Raw genomic sequence first — 17,762 nt, 5'->3', positions numbered from 1 at the left:
GACCCCCATCTCTGTGACAAGTTGGAATACATTTGAGATGAAGAATTTTGAAATAGATGAGACTTCAAGTGCCAAGGACTGATTGCAATTTAAAAACACACCAAGAGATCAACCAGCTCAGCCACATACCTCTCTGGAACTTCAAAGGTGACATTGGAATGTATAATTCTTTCATTGAAGAATTGCAATTTTTAAAAAATTCCACTTCATCTTACACTGTTCTGTTTGTATGCATGTACGTGCATATGGCATTTGGGACAAGTTTTATCTTTTTGATAATGTTTCTACCTCTTTCCTTGATCCCAGAGCAGCCTGTGGAATTTCACAACAATCTGGCCAGGATCTGTAACTGTTATTTTGAAAGCTGATAAGTCATGAGGTCCGTGGGTTTATAAAAGGAATGAAGCGACAGGATTCCATAGTTTTCAACAAACGGCAATACAACTTGAAGACAATACCATTTACAATCCAAGGATATATATTTCTAACACCCAAAGCTAACATGTGGTAAATATGGGGAATAGAATATGGTCAATGATTCCATAGTGCACATCAAATAGCATGACAGATTCCCATGAATTTCACATCAATTTTCCCAGCCATTAGTGTCAAGGTGCACTATCAAATCCCATTAAACTTCTTAAGGAAGCACAATTCTTCAATTTTGTTGATCAGGCCCTTGTCATGGAGTGTGACAATGACTGTTACTGTTCTACTCGACTCTACTTTCCTATGTTTATAGTCCCGTGGGTTCCGAAAGTATACACTAGCACTCGTTCACAAGCATAACTGCAGCTCTTCACCAACAGATAGCTTCACAAGCCAATCCTGCCAATGGATGTTCTCCCCAAGCTTCAAGCTTGCTCAGGTGTATCAAACAAATACAGCTTTGTGAGCTTTCCAAACCCAGTCTCTCAGTCACACTGAAATGTTAATGCTCACGGGCTTCTTCCAAGCCCCTCACAGCTTCCCTCAACACAGACCCAGCAAACTTCCCACTTTTTCAGCTCCCATGAAGACTTCTGAGTTTTCACTCCAACACTTGGCTGCCCAGAGCCTCTACTAGCGTTCTAACAGCACAGAGCCATCCAACTGTAAGTCCCAGACATAGTTGTTCGGTTGTGTTCCCTAAAGTGCGGCTAACTGTATCAATCTAAATATAGAGTCTGAATCTGTTTGGCTCTCACTGTCTGTAATTTTTCAACTCCTCATCAGTAACTGTCCCGAATTGAAAACCCTGCCATAAGCCTTGGCCGTATTTCTGGACAGAACTGCATGGGACTGATACTTTGAAATAGTCAAATGTAGCTTCCTTAAGCTAAGTGTACCTGAATGTTACATTCTCAGAGAATGCTGGTTTCCAACACAGGTTATGCATAATAAATAGTAATGGATTCCTCACAGTTTATAATAAAACTAACACCATAACTTTGATCACCTCAAAAGATCTGGCTTGGAAGGCTTCTTCATAGTTTTACTTATGATCAAGTGCATGTTGAATTAAAAACACACCTTTCAAAAAAATAATCAAAGTCTGCTGTACCAATCTCAGGAATGAAGAGGATTTCATTCAACCCTCTGGTGAGAATATATAAGATTTTCTAATTCTAATCTTTACATTTTGTTCTAAAGTGCCTATCTAACCATATGGGCCATAATTAAACCTTCAGCCAGTGATAGTGACTTCATTCCAGTTATCAATTAGGAGTTAGAATCTGTCATGGATCACAAAGCTTCACAGATCTACAGCTACTGGTGGGAATTGACTTCTTTTTGCTGATAATTTTACTTTCAGTACAGGTACTTGCTTTACTTTCTCAGCAAGGTTATCGGCCTTGGTTTTGTGGTTTTCTGTGGTGCAAGAAAACCGCTGTCTGAGATCCTGTGATTTCTCTGAGATGGGAATTGCCCCATTCCCAATGGGAGTTGAAATCTGGCATCAAGTTTTGACATATCAGGGAGCACATTGACAGTCGTCAGCATTAAAATATCTACACACCACAAACCAGGAAGTTGAAAAGACATAATTAGTATACTTCATTTTCAATTGACATGTAGATTTTCAGTTCATGAAATAAGTGTATGACTGTATTAAGATAGAAGCTAAATTACTGCTAACCTTTTAAAAAGAATGCTAACGTTTTACAACTTTTTTTTGAAAACTTTAGCCTTTTATGGAGTAATTTATCATTTTATGATTATACAAAAACAATAATAAAACTTTACCTGGCTCAGGACCAAGTTAGTACACTGATTATGTCTAATTACACTAGTTTAACAAGGCGTAAATAATTTCTAGGGTTTTTACAATGAGATTAACAGTTAGATTTCTTGTCAGTTCCTGATTGCATGTGAGGTCGCAGGTTGTGGGAGTCTTTACAATATACTCTGTGATGCAGTGCATGCATAAACCACACCTCCCCCCCCCAAAAAAAAATTGTTGTTAATAGCAAAGCTCTTGATTTTTTTTCAAGCTGAGAAGCTGCATTGTCATCATTAGAATCTTTCGCTACATATTAGCGGGCGATGTGTCGTTCAAAGTTATGCAATCTGTTGGACTGCGGCCAGGGTGTGGTTTTTTGCTAACTGCAGAAAATGTGGAATGAACATTGAACAACTGTGAAGGTGGGCTCAGCTGATAAATTGGGAATGAAGCTGCGTTTTCCACCACTCTTCCAACTCAGACATTTGTACTCAATGCTGCAGCAGAGCTAACCAATAGAAAAATGAGCTGCTGCCCACATTGTTCTTGTCAGTTTATTTGAATAAGTATTCATGGCTTCCTGCCCAGCCTGAGGGGGAAAGTGATGCATTTAGCAATGACTCCTAAATTAAAGGGATCTGTTCAGTTAGTGACAATATGGGGACAAATGTTGGGCAGAAATTAGATTTCAATGATTCATCCTCTCCCACCAGCCAATACCATTAAATTGCAATTAGGCAGATAACTAGCCAGTGTGGAGCTTCCACTCGAGCGAGGTGCCTACAAGAGGGAAATCCTGCCCAAGAGCTGCCAATCATTCCGAGCAGCTCTCTATTACTGGGAGTGATGAATGAGGCTGGTAAAATTCTTCCCCAGACAGCGTTACAGGATTCTTGGGGACAGGTGAGTAGGATTGAGAGGGGTCAGACTTTATGTATTCATTTGTGTTGCTGATGAGGCTGTATATTATCCTGGAGAAAGTTGTAGTGAGCTGCTACAGTCCTTGGGATGTAAGAACACCAACATGGCCATCAGGAAGTGAGGTGATAGTGCCTCCAATAGGGTATTTTACCTCACCTCGTAATGCAATGTCATCTCCACTAGCACACAAACTGGACATGAAATTGTGGTATTTGAAGAATTTGGTGTATGATACATAATTATATACAAACAGTGAGTATAGTCCCAGTTTACTCAATCTCTCCTCATAAGGCAACACCTCAATTCTGGAATCAACCTAACGAACCTCCTCTGCACCTCCTCCAGTGCTAGTACATCCTTTCTCAAGTAAAGTTACTCAAACTGTACACAATACAAGTCATTGCTTCACACCAATTAATGCCTTTAGGTAAGAAAAAGGACAATACCATGGATGCATCACTTGAGGAAGGGTGTGAACATGAATCAATAGAGGCAGGCAACAACAATTCCATACTTTAGGTGCAGCCAGCACAATTACTATAATCAAGAAAGCACATCAAATCAACAAAATGTGTAACAGACGTAGTTTGTCACAACTACCTAAAAGCACATGCAGAAATCTGGTTCTAAAGACCAAGCTGGCTCTCAGAATAAAGTACAAGTGACCAACAAAATGATCCAACATTGGCAGCAATTAAAATACTAAGATGCTGCACAAACACGTCAATGTGATTCAGAGTCAACCATGTGAAAGACAATTTTCAGAAGCTAGCTAAGCTTTCTATATTGTTAGTCGAGTGTGGTGCTGGAAAAGCACTGCAGGTCAGGCAGCATCTGAGGAGCAGGAGAATCGTCATTTCGGGCATAAGCCCTTCATCAGGATTCCTGCTGTGCTCTTCCAGCACCACACCTTCAACTCTGATTTCCAGCATCTGCAGTCCTCATTTTTTCCAAATTGTTAACCTTGGACACCATGTCGATCTATCAGCTTCACAAAAACCTTTATAACCATTAATACTATAGGTCCCGAAAGGCAAGACAACACACTCTAAACCTAAAATCAACACGTGAGTTAATGCCAATATACAGTATTACCAATACCACTCTGTTAGACAGGTTCCTCAGAATGTCGAACTCCATGGTACAGGCTAAGGGAGACCATCTTACTGCATGGATTACCAATTCACATTGCAGTGCCAAATCGCAAGCTTATCTTGGCTTCTTAAATCTCCAAGGAAAAAGTGAGGACTGCAGATGCTGGAGATCAGAGCTTAAAAATGTGTTGCTGGAAAAGCACAGCAGGTCAGGCAGCATCCAAGGAGCAGGAGAATCGACGTTTCGGGCATAAGCTCTTCTTCAGGAAGGGCTTATGCCCGAAACGTCGATTCTCCTGCTCCTTGGATACTGCCTGACCTGCTGTGCTTTTACCGCAACACATTTTTAAGTTCTTAAATCTCCAACCTGGTAACTACCGGCCAGTGGTAGGAAATGCATTATGCACAGACCTCAGAATAGTAATAATTCAAGAGATTCAAACCACACCCACTGAGTCAGAACAAACTTTATGTGATTTAATTTAATCATTCTTATGCCCTCAGGTCACATGCTATGATGATGTCATGAGGCTGACTCTTAAAGATATATTCAAATAATTTAACAGAGGGGCTATCCAGGATTTTGAATCATTGACAAGAAAAGAATAACGATATAGATCCAAGTCATAATGGTGTGGTGCATGGAGAGGAACTTACAAATGGTGGTGTTTCTATGCATTTGCTACCCTTGTCCTCCAGGAGTAGATGTTATGGGTTTTGAAGGTTCTGTGAAAGGATCCTTGGTAGGTTACTCCAGTGCATCATGCAAATGGCACACACTGCTGCCATTGTACATTGGTGGTGAAAGGAGAGAAAGTTGATGTGGAATTATTCTCTCCAAGTCCAATCTATTATCACCTTTCAAAATTTGCCTTCAGTCATTGCTCAGCCCTGTCTTTTCATGTGAAGAGAGAACCAGCTTCTTCATCCTCTTCCAGGCAGGTATCACATTGTAAGTCTGGTATAATTCTTTCCTATACCCACTTCTGTGTCACTATACTTTGTTTTTTGTAATGTGCTGATCAGAATTGCATACAGGGCACCGAGTATGATCGAACCAAGGTATGATTTAAGTTTGGTATAATTATTTTACTTTTGAATTCAGTCCCTTTAAAGTTATGCTGTAGTACAGTTTCTAAAAAATGTAACCACCTTGTTAACCTATGATTCTACTTGTATTTGTATACTTGTACTTTCATATAGAGTCATAGAGATATACAGCATGGAAACAGACCCTTCAGTCCAACCTGCCCATGCCGATCAGATATCCCAACCCAATCTAGTCCCACCTACCAGCACCCGGCCCATATCCCTCCAAACCCTTCCTAATCATATACCCATCCAAATGCCTCTTAAACGTTGCAATTGTACCAGCCTCCACCATTTCCTCTGGCAGCTCATTCCATACACGTACCACCCTCTGCGTGAAAATGTTGCCCCTTAGGTGTCTTTTATATCTTTCCCCTCTCACCCTAAACCTATGACCTCTAGCTCTGTACTTAAAGGAAAGCATACCAAAAGCCGCCTTCTTCAAGGAGCTGTGAACCTGCCCTCCAAGGTCTCTTTGCTCAGCAATACTCCCTAGGACCTTACCATTAAGTGTATAAGTCCTGCTAAGATACGCTTTCCTAAAATGCAGCACCTTGCATTTATCTGAATTAAACTCCATCTGCCACATACATGTACTTGAATTTATATACTTTTACTTTCATACCATTTTGACCCCATACCCACTTTAGTTGCCTACTTTTCCGAAGAATAAGTGACTTTCTTTTTTTTGCCAAAAAGCAATGCCTCGCACTTATTTACTTTGAATTTAATTAGCAAGTTATGTGCCCATTCTCCAAGTTAATTACTGATTATCCATCCTAATTTGGTGTCCTTCATAAATTTAAAAATTATGTTTTTTGATTCCACTGTTTAAATTATTGATGTAGAGGTGCAAGTGTTGGACTGGGGTGGGCAAGGTCAGAAGTCACACAACACTAGGTTATTGTCCAACAGGTTTATTTGAAATCACAAGCTTTCGAAGCACTGCTTCTTTATCAGGTGACCTGTTGGACTATAATCTGGTGTTGTGTGACTTCTAAATTATTAATATAAACCGTAAACAACAATGGTCCCAGCTATGATTTTCAGGGGACTCCACTTTCTGCGTCTGCCACTTTGAGTAAGTTAGTTACTCTCTTCCTTGCAGCTATTCTGTACACTTCACATTCTTTTTTCTGTCTCTTCACTCTATAAATTTTGACCTCATTCATTAGTCTATTTTGTAGTACCTTATCAAAGGTCTTTTGGTAATCATGATAAGTTAAATATATTTCTATTACTCTTACTTATTTTCTTCAAAGAATTCAATGAGATTGATCAATTTTCTCTTCAAATTCCATATGATGTGTTTTGTTTTATTAATGTTTTCTCCTTTTATTAGGTATTTCATTTTTTTTTATGTTAAACTCACTGGTGTATACTTGTGTTCATCCTGAGCTACCATCAGTCATCTGGCACTGCATGTTTTGTAATTAACGTTATTAATTCTGGGGATTAGTGGCTCTGCTAATTTTTCCCTAGATTGCATAAAAATCTGTGGATGCTTTCCATCTGGGGTGACAGATTTCAAAGCAATCTACTTGCAGAACGTACAGTCTCATTTTTGTAAGGATCAGGTACAAACCCATCGACTTTCAATGGTGCAAGATCTTGCTACCATAACAAGTTGGCGTTAGCCAACTGAATCTATTGAAAGCTGTCTTGGGCAAGAATAGATGGTGAAGGCACATTTCCTCTGAAAAGCCAAAATATGTCTGAAGGAATGCATGGACACACCTACTTGGATTTGTGAAAACCACCCAAGGTACAAGTGGACCTTTCTGGAGATTTCTCTGAAACTTCCCTTAGCTTGCTGAGACACCAAGAAGAATTTCCAAAAAGAATGATAATTTTTAAAACTTAATTCTTTCAATGTGAGCATCACTCAATAAGACCAGCATGTATTGCCCAACTGTAATTACCATTGAATGGACTGTCTTTTCAATCTATGTAGCTGCCTTCTTGAATCACTGCAATATGGATTTTAGCCCAGTGACCGAAAGTGACATAGCACCAAGTCAGGAATGTATGTGCTTTAGAAAGAAACTTGGAGTTGGTGCTATTCCCATGTATTTGCTGCCTTTGTCCATCTAGGTAGTAGACGTCACAGTTTTGTAAGGTGCATACGATTTTTGGGTTCACTTTAACATGTGATTGACTTAGTTGATAGTTTATAATCTCTTATAACTGGGTTTAAGAGATACAGTCTACAATCTTATAGCAATGATTAGTTATGAGAGCCTTTCCAGGTACAAATATTTTACAGAATTTATTTATTTTATGATAACTATTATAAAAGGCATAATTTTTTATTGCAAAAATATACCTTATGCATGAAAAATTATCTTTATGTAAAACACAGGTACTAAAGTAGTTCAATACAGTCCTTATTTATACAGAAAAAACATTGGAATTTGACATTCCCTACAGTTGCAGAAACCCAAGCATTTCCAATACATGCAGGACATTATTTGCATATGTTTTGAGACAAATAGAGGGTCCGATAACTGCACGGTCCTTTTAACATTTTTGCAGAAAGACTTTGGACGGTGGTCTTTCTCCACTGCGTCTTGGTGGCAATTATCCTGAGCTTTCATAAGTCTCTATCACATAGTCCTGGACCTTGGAATGTGCCAGTCTGTAACACATGATTGAGGTCTACTCTTTGCACTGGAAGGCCAACAAGTTTTGGACAGACCAAAGGGCGTCTTTCACTGAGTTATTGGTCCTCCACGCACAGTCAATGTTTATTTCAGTGTGCATGCCGGGGAACAGCTCGTAGATCACAAGATTTCTTTTTGCAAAATATACATTATTCATTAAAAATATCTTTACGGGGGATCCAAGATGGCGGCGACCCAGCACGTCTGAGTCTATAGTGCTCCTCCCAAGACTTGGGCAAAGTGGGCCCCACCCCCACCACACTCACCAAATCATTTAAAATAGCTGTTTAATTTAATTAGTTGCTTAGTATTAAATTTAAACAATCTAATCTTTAGTAAAAATGACTAAAGGGAAGGGAACCTGCAGCTCTCAGCAAGCAGGAACCCCTCCCCCACCCTCTCCAGCTGCAGCAGAGGCGTCCACAGCCGCCTCAGGGGACTTACCTACGGTGGCGAGCCTCGCAGAAATCATCTCTAAACTGGATGCGAAGATCGACGCTTTTATTAAAGAATCCCGAAGCCGATGGGACTCACTCTCGGCCGCGCTGCAAAAGCACGACCGAGACATTAAAGAAATCGAGCGCCAAGTCAGAGGGGCGGAGCTAAAGGCCGCGACTTCCGAAACTTTAGCGCAATCGGCTGTGGATCGGGTCCGGACTCTCGAACAGCGAGTCTGGACCTTAGAGAATCATATTGATGACCTCGATAATCGAGGTCGTCGAAAAAATATTTGTTTGCTGGGCCTTCCCGAACGGGAAGAGGAAGGCCAGCCTACAGTGTTCCTCGAGCAGTGGCTGCCACAGCTTTTAAATCTGGAAGCTGGATCAGGCCAGGTAAGGGTGGAATGGGCCTACCGGGTCGCAATACGCGGGCCCGGCTCAAACCAGTGTCCACGCCCAGTCCTGTTCCGGCTGCAGAGTTATAAGGAGAGGCAGATACTCCTAGAAGCCTCTAGAAATCTTGGAAAAGATCCCAAGCCATGATCTATAAAGGATCCAAGATCATGTTATTCCAGGACTTTTCCCCAGCTCTGGTCCGAAAGAGGAAGGTGATGAGGCGAAGAAGTGTTTAAGGGACTTAAATATTCAGTACTCCTTACGCTACCCAGCGACGCTACGCTTTAATCATGAAGGATATGTGTACAACTTCGGATCACCGGAAAAAGCTAAGGAACATTTGGACTCTCTTAGATAAATTGTAAGAGATAATGGATGTTGGTTTGCCTTCCCCCCACTCCGGTTTATATCCCCCCCTTTTTTTCTTTTTTCTTACCTTACTGTTTAATATTATCTTGGGGGTTGGGGAGAGGGATTTATTTATTTGTTCTTTATTTAACGATTTTCTCCCCCCCTTGGATTTTTTTTATTATTCTATGTGGGCGGCACGGTGGCACAGTGGTTAGCACTGCTGCCTCGCAGTGCCAGAGACCCGGGTTCAATTCCCGCCTCAGGCGACTGACTGTGTGGAGTTTGCACGTTCTCCCCGTGTCTGCGTGGGTTTCCTCCGTGTGCTCTGGTTTCCTCCCACAGTCCAAAGATGTGCAGGTCAGGTGAATTGGCCATGCTAAATTGCAGGTAACGTTAGGTAAGGGGTAAATGTAGGGGTATGGGTGGGTTGCGCTTCGGCGGGGCGGTGTGGACTTGTTGGGCTGAAGGGCCTGTTTCCACACTGTAAGTAATCTAATCTAATCTAATCTAATGTATGTATGTGTGTATGTATATGTATGTATATATATGTGTATGTATGTATGTGTATATATATATTATATATATATACACATACATACATACACATATAATATATATATATATAAGCCGGGGGGGTTAGTTAATGTTGGTGGGGGGAGGTGGTTACCTTATTCTATTTTACCTCTGTCTCTAGGAGCGGGGTTGTTTTCCCTTGTTATTTTGTATTATTATATTTAATTATTATTTGTTGAGGTTGTAATTTTATAGTTATATATGTTTATACATGGTATTAACATTACCAAATATATCCAGGTGTTAGTTTTTTTGGGGGTGGGGGGGGTAGGGTGCTCACTGTTAACTCTAGCTTTGTATTATATCTGAATTCTCCTCATCTTATTGAGGAACGCCTGGGTCAAGGGTGGGGCACTGGTTGGGAGAGGATATGATGGACCTTTGGAAAAGAAGTGACACCCCCTGGGAACAAGGGGGAAAATCTCCATTTAAATGCGTTTTATTTTTTTTTATTATTTAGAAATAGTTTTTTATTATACTGTTGTGAGTGTATTAGAGAGCCTTTATTTTTGTGAATTTTATATGCTCTATACTCGGGATGTTCTGGATAGGGTTTCCCCTCCCGAGGGGTCTCGGATTTGCCCGGATGATTATGGTTGATCAGTCGGTTAAGTGGTGCCCCTGGAATGTCAAGGGGAGTAATTCGCCAGTCAAAAGGAAGAAAATATTATCAAATCTCAAGAAAAAGTTGATATAGCTCTCCCACAGGTGACACACCTGTTGGATAAAGAACATTTGAAATTACGACAGGGTGGATTTGATCAGGCCTTTTTTTCTTCTTTTAGCTCAAAAAGTAGGGGAGTTGTTATTCTTGTTCGGAAGAATTTCCCTTTCAAAATCCTAAATCAGATAAAAGACGAATCTGGATGATATATTCTGATTAAAGCCCTTATAAATGGAGAGGAATATGGGATCTTAAATTTGTACTGCACCCCGGCACACCCCTTTAAATTTATAACGGAAGCCTTCTCAAAATTGATGGTTCTTGGTGCCCGTCATACAATTATAGGGGGAGACTTTAATTTTATTATGGATCTGGAAATAGATAGGATTCCCAAGAGTACTGCAGGAGTATCTCCCAGATCTAGACAATTGGTGGATCTGAACAAAGAATTAGGATGAGTAGATGTATGGAGATGTCTTCATCCACAGGGCAGAGATTTTTCTTTTTACTCCAATCCACATAAATGTCATACCAGAATTGATATGTTTTTTGCCCCCTTGATTTTTTTAAATTCCATATCATCCTGTAAAATAGGTAGTATAGCAATTTCCGACCACGCTGCTGTATATATGGAAACTAAGGTGAGGAACAATGGGACATCCCCTCGGCATTGGCGTATGGACCCCTTCCTATTGAAAGATAGTAAATTTGTAAAGTACTTCTCTCAAGAATTTAAAACTTCTTTAGAAATTAATTTAGGTACGGCTAGCAACCCATCAATGATGTGGGAGACCATCAAAGCTTACGTGCAAGGTTTGATCATCTCCTACTCAGCGACCCAGAAAAAATTAAAGGGAGAACAACAGCGTCTGCTCGAAGCTCGCTTAAAAGCAGCTGAAACAGCATACGCTGATAGACCTTCTATTATCAAATTGCAAAGGATTACGGCCCTTAGGACAGCTCTAAACACCACGCTTACCCAAATGGCTAAGAGGGAAATATTATTTGCAAAACAAAGGTTATATGAATTTGGCGATAAACCTGGTAGATACTTAGCATTTCTCACAAAGAAAAAGAAGGCCCCTCAAACTATCACGTCTATCAAGGAAAGTACGGGTATTCTGACTCATGATCATAAAAGGATTAACGCAATCTTTAGAAAATTTTATTCTGATTTATATAAATCGCAGGATCGTGAAGACAGGACTAGGAGGATGCAATCATTTTTTAAAAATTTGACCTTTCTGGGCCTAACTCCGAAACAGGTATCGGTCTTAAATGTTCTCCTAACAGTCCAAGAAATACTTGACGCAATCAGGCAACTTCAGAGCGGTAAGGCACCTGGCCCAGATGGTTTTCAAGCTGAATTCTATAAAGAATTTACAGAAATAGGCAAATATCTCTCTTATCCTTAAAAAAGGAAAGGATCCAGAAGATTGTGCGTCATACAGACCAATATCCTTGCTAAATGTAGATTTTAAAATCCTTTCTAAAACGTTAGCATTGAGGCTAGAAAGGGTACTGCCACACATCATAAAGGAGGATCAGACCAGGTTTATTAAGGGCCATAGATCATCCAATAATATTAGAAGGGTTTTGAATATGATTCAAGCCTGCCATCAGGGAAAGATACCAGGAGTAGTAGTTTCATTAGACGCGGAAAAGGCATCCGATAGGGTCGAATGATCATATTTGTTTTACACATTGGAAAGGTTTGGCGTCGGAAGGGTGTTTACCAAATGGGTCTCAACACTGTATAGTGATCCCAAAGCAGTTGTGGTTACCAATGGATTAGGTTCGGATAGCTTCAGTGTGGATAGGGGCTGCCGTCAGGGATGTCCTCTCTCGCCATTGTTATTTATGCTAATAATTGAACCACTAGCAGAAGCTATACGAACTGATCCTAATATAACGGCCCCGAGGATTGGTACAGGTAAACATAAAATTACCCTTTATGCTGATGATGTTCTTCTATTCCTCAGTAATCCTCTGATGTCCGTACCTCGCTTAATCCAAGTTATTAATACATTTAGCGCATTCTCAGGTTATAAAATTAATTTCTCAAAATCGGAGGCTATGCCAATTTGTGGCCTTGCTATGATACCCCACTTAGTGGACGGATCCCATTTTCCCTTTCGTTGGTCCCTGGAGGGTTTCTTATATTTAGACATTTTTATTACCCCACTATTTGGTCAGTTATACAAGGCTAACTTTGTGCATTTACTGGAAAGGATAAGGCAGGACCTCCAGCGATGGGGAGACCTTCCAATTTCCTGGTTGGGTAGAATAGCACTAATTAAAATGAATGTCCTGCCCCGTCTCCTATACCATATGAGAATGCTTCCGGTGATGCTGCCAAGGTTGGCACTACGTAAATTATATGGCTGGCTGGGTTCCTTTATCTGGAATCATAGACGGCCCCTCATTAAGCTGAAGCTACAGCTTCCACAGGCAAGGGGAGGATTGGACTTCCCAGATTTTAGGAAATATCAGTTAAGTTCCCTATTAAGTTACATAGCTGATTGGGTCTTGTCTGATCCACAATCAATCTGGCTGGACATCGAGGCTTCTCAAGTAAAATGCCCACTTATTAACCTTTTATTTTCAGACAAGAAGAAAATCATTATGGATCACTGTAAAAACCCTATAACACTAAACACAATTAAAGCTTGGAATATAGTGCGGCAAAATGAGGGCAACTCACATAAAATATCCCCCTATGCGCTGATAGTGGGAGGATGGGGATTCCAACCGGGGTTTACAGATGCCACTTTTAAATTCTGGAGATCTAGTGGTATCTCATGTCTAGGGGACCTATTTAAAGATGGGGTCCTGATGTCTTTTGAACAGCTGCGTCAGAAATTCGGATTACCTAATGGAGACCTCTATCGATACTTCCAAATTCGAGATTATATACAGAAGAAGACTACGTTATTAGATAGTCTTTATAAATCAGATAGAGAATGTAGAGTACTACGACCAATGGTGGTATCCTCCATCAGTACTATTTATCACTTACTACATGATGAAGTATCAGGAGATATGGACAACCTGCTTAAAACATGGGATCAGGAATTGGGACTAGAAATCTCTATAGAAACGTGGAATGACATTTGGGAAAACACCAGAAGAATCACCATCTGTAACAGAACTCAGGCTATCCAGCTGAAGATACTTCATAGGGCCCATATAGCACCGGATTGATTGGCAAAATTTAAGGCAGGAGCATCTCCAATGTGTCCCAAAAGTAAAATAGAGGTGGGCACTCTTGTACATTGCCTATGGACCTGTCATAAGATCCGTAGCTACTGGACTAAAGTAGCAAGTACCCTGACAGAAATTTTAGAAACGGAAATTAAAGTGGACCCTTTATCTCTCCTTTTGGGCTTTTCGAACTTTCCCTCCCTGGATATGCACGGGAAGAGACTATTTTCTATTCTCTCTGTGCAAGGAAAGATATTTTGGTAAACTGGGTGGCTGAGGACCCCCCTGGACTTTCAAATTGGCACAGATTAATTATGGAATGTATTCCCCTTGACTTCCTTACAAATATGGTGCACCGAAAGACCAAATTATTTTATAAAATATGGCAGCCCTTTTTGAATTATATGAATACAGATATTTCGGCTATCCTAACAAGGACTTTTATTTAATTGAGATTACGAACTGGCTGGTCTGGGGCCCCTTGGGAGAGGAATCCCGCACGAATACGGGTTTTATTACATTTGATGTTAACACATTCCAAGCATGTATCTCACTACCCAATTTCTATGTTATCCGTTTTTTTTTCTCTTTCTCTTATTTGAATAATGTAAGAGACTTAAATATACACTCTGGTTAGTTGTAGGTTAGATTAGTAGTTAGTTTAGTTTTGTTTTTTTTCTTTCTTGGTATTTTTCTTTTGCTAAATTTTGGTTATTATATATTTAAGATTTAATTGTATATCAATGTTTGTACTTGAGAGTTTTGTTTATTTTTGTAAACTTGTAAAAATGTTAAATTTCTAATAAAAATATCTATATTAAAAAAAAATCTTTACATATATGCATAGTCACAAACACAGTTCAGTTCTGTAAAGTAGCATATCAAGAAAACAAACAAACATTGACTCTATGCAATAAACAGACCAAAGGCATCTCTTACTTGTGTAAGACTATATTTACATATAACCAGGAGGGTCCAATATCTGAACAAACCCCAGACAGAGGTCTTTCTCCATTGCATCTTGGCAGCAGCTGTGCCAAGCCTTAGTGCATCCCTCAGCACACAGTCCAAGACATAATACTATATAAAAGCAGCAGTTTTCAATCTATCCACTTAAGGATTTCTGTTCATATCCCCAGATAACTGGCCACAAGTCTCTGTTCTGTTCTGTTGACTGAAGTTCTCCTTCAATTTCAGTCTTCCCTCCCCTCCATCGAACCACTAAACCCCAGGACCCTTACTTTAACCCTCGTCAGAGACATCCTGAACTCTATTTGGATCATTGGTATATGAACTGTTCATGATCAGTCTTGGATTGGTAAGTCAGTGTCTGCCTAATTCCTGATTGATTTTAAAAATATCATTGATTTTAGTAGCAACACTTCCTCCTGTCTCCTGATTCATTCTTTGTGAACAACACTTTGTAAAATCATTCCTTTTGTAACAGCTTGACTCTCTTAAATTACCAACTCCATTGATCTCTCCTGAGATAATGTAACACCAAGGAATTCCGAAGTTTTAAGTATAAAAACACAGGCATGTACACAGTTACAAAGCTAAATGATTCAAAACATCATTGTGTCCTTAAGTTAAAACATTTTATCTCGAAACAGTTTCACATTTCTTATCCTAGTTTGAGCTATAAAACAGCAATAGCACTGTGCAGCAATGAACAAATGAGTTTTCCTCTTGACATGGGCCATATGGGATTCTTCCTTTAAGAAACAGTTTGTTGAAAGTACAGAATCCCCACATACGAATTAGCTGAAGAAGATATTTGTTGTGGTCTGGATGTATGGTAATGTAGCTCTTGTGGTTGACGGGAATTAGCAATAGGAGTCCCTTGAGTGCAGTGGCTCCCAATCTTGTTTTTTTTTATTTGTTTCAATCACTAGTCATTGCTCTTCTAGACAAAAGTGAGGACTGCAGATACTGGAGGTCAGAGTCGAGAGTGTGGTGCTGGGAAAGCACAGCAGGTCAGGTATCATCCGAGGATTAGGAAAATTGACGTTTCAAGCAAAAGCCCTTCATCAGGAATGAGCCCTTCTTGATGAAGGGCTTTTGCCCGAAACGTCAATTTTCCTGCTCCTCGGATGCTGCCTGCTCTGTTGTGCTTTTCCAGCACCACACTCTCGACTCATTGCTCTGCTAGACATCATGGCTCCAACTATTTGGCAAACAATACGGAATGTTCGACTCCTGATCACAAAACAATCAATGGTTTTCTCATGGGTCTGGAGTGCTGAGTCACCAAAAGTTAATTTCTCTAAGTTTAGCTTTTTTTTCCGGATGGTGTCACTTACAGGTTTGTTGTTGGTGAAATCGAGCATCCTGTACTGCAAGGTTTCTGTGTGCCTGAATCCTATGTTACAAGCTCAAACCTGAATGTTACCCAGGTCTTGCTGCATGAGGGCCTTGACTGCTTCATTGGCTGAGGAGTTACATCTTGAGAGGCATTACAAATTTCCCTTGAATAGTGGATGGCAGAGATAGGCAAGTGAAAATAAAAGAAAAGGCTTTTGTATATCAAAGAAATCCAAAACTCAAATTACACAAGATTGTGGATGTACCTTTTGAAACAGATCAACAAGCCAGTTTGTTTGACTATGCATCAGCATTGTGGTTCAATTATACAGCGATCAAGAATCTGGGGAAACCACCAGTCAGCTCCAGTCTTTAGCCTGTAAATGAAGTACAGCAGTGTGAGCCTCCTACCACATGCTCAGCTTCACCATGTACATGGTACCATGCATTTTCAGTACTCAGTTGGGTACATAAATTGAAAGCTCCCTCATCCTCTGCGCATGGTAATGATGTTATGGAGAATAGAGGGTGGCCTGGTAAGTCCATAGAGCCGTGCTGTATAACTCTGTATAGAGTCATAGAGATGTACAGCATGGAAACAGACCCTTCGGTCTAACTCATCCATGCCGACCAGATATCCCAACCTAATCCAGTCCCACCTGCCAGCACCCGGACCATATCCCTCCAAACCCTTCCTAATCAGATTCCCATCCAGATGCCTCTTAAATGTTGCAATTGTACCAGCCTCCACCATTTCCTCTGGCAGCTCATTCCACACACGTACCACCCTCTGCATGAAAATGTTGCCCCTTAACTCTCATTTATATCTTTCTCCCTCACCCTAAACGTATGCCCTCTAGATTTAGATTTCTCCACACCAGGGAAAAGACTTTGTCAATTTATCCTATTCATGCTCCTCATGATTTTATAAACCTCTATAAGGTCACCTCTGAGCCTCCTCCGCTCCAGGGAAACAGCCCAGCCTGTTCAGCCTCTCCCTATAGCTCAAATCCTCCAATCCTGGCAACATCCTTGTAAATCTTTTCTGAACCCTTTCAAGTTTCACAACAACATTCCAATAGGAAAGAGACCAGAACTACAAGCAATATTTCAAAAGTGGCCTAACCAATGTCCTGTACAGTCACAATATGACCTCGCAACTCCTGTGCTCAATATTCTGACCAATAAAGGAAAGCATACCAAATGCCTTCTTCACTATCCTATCTAACTGCGACTCCACTTTCAAGGAGCTATGAACCTGCACTCCAAGGGCTCTTTATTCTGCAACACTCCCTAGGACTTTACCATTAAGTGTATAAGTCCTGCTAAGATTTGCTTTCCCAAAATGCAGCACCTCGCACTTATCTAAATTAAACTCCATCAGCCACTTCTCAGCCCGTTGGCCCATCTAATCAAGATCCTGTTGTAATCTGAGGTAACCTTCTTCACTGTCCACTACTCCTCCAATTTTGGTGTCATCTGCAAACTTACTAACCATACCTCTTATGCTCACATCCAAATCATTTATATAAATGATAAAAAGTAGTGGACCCAGCACCGATCCTTGTGACACAACACTGGTCACTGGCCTCCAGTCTGAAAAACAATCCTTCCCCACTACCCTCTGTTTTCTACCTTTGAGCCAGTTCTGTATCCAAATGGCTAGTTCTCCCTGTATTCCATGAGATCTAACCTTGCTCACCAATATCCCATGGGGGACCTTGTCGAAAGCCTTGCTGAAGTCCACATAGATCACGTCTATCACTCTGCTCTCATCAATCCTCTTTGTTACTTCAAAAAACTCAATTAAGATCGTGAGACATGATTTCCCATGCACAAAGCCATGTTGACTATAACTAA

Source organism: Chiloscyllium plagiosum, unplaced genomic scaffold, assembly GCF_037043375.1.
Source record: "Chiloscyllium plagiosum isolate Xiang-an unplaced genomic scaffold, Cpla_swu_hap1 HiC_scaffold_22, whole genome shotgun sequence".
NCBI lineage: Eukaryota > Metazoa > Chordata > Chondrichthyes > Orectolobiformes > Hemiscylliidae > Chiloscyllium > Chiloscyllium plagiosum.
The sequence above is the reverse complement of the archived record's forward strand: the minus strand, read 5'-3'. Positions refer to the sequence as shown.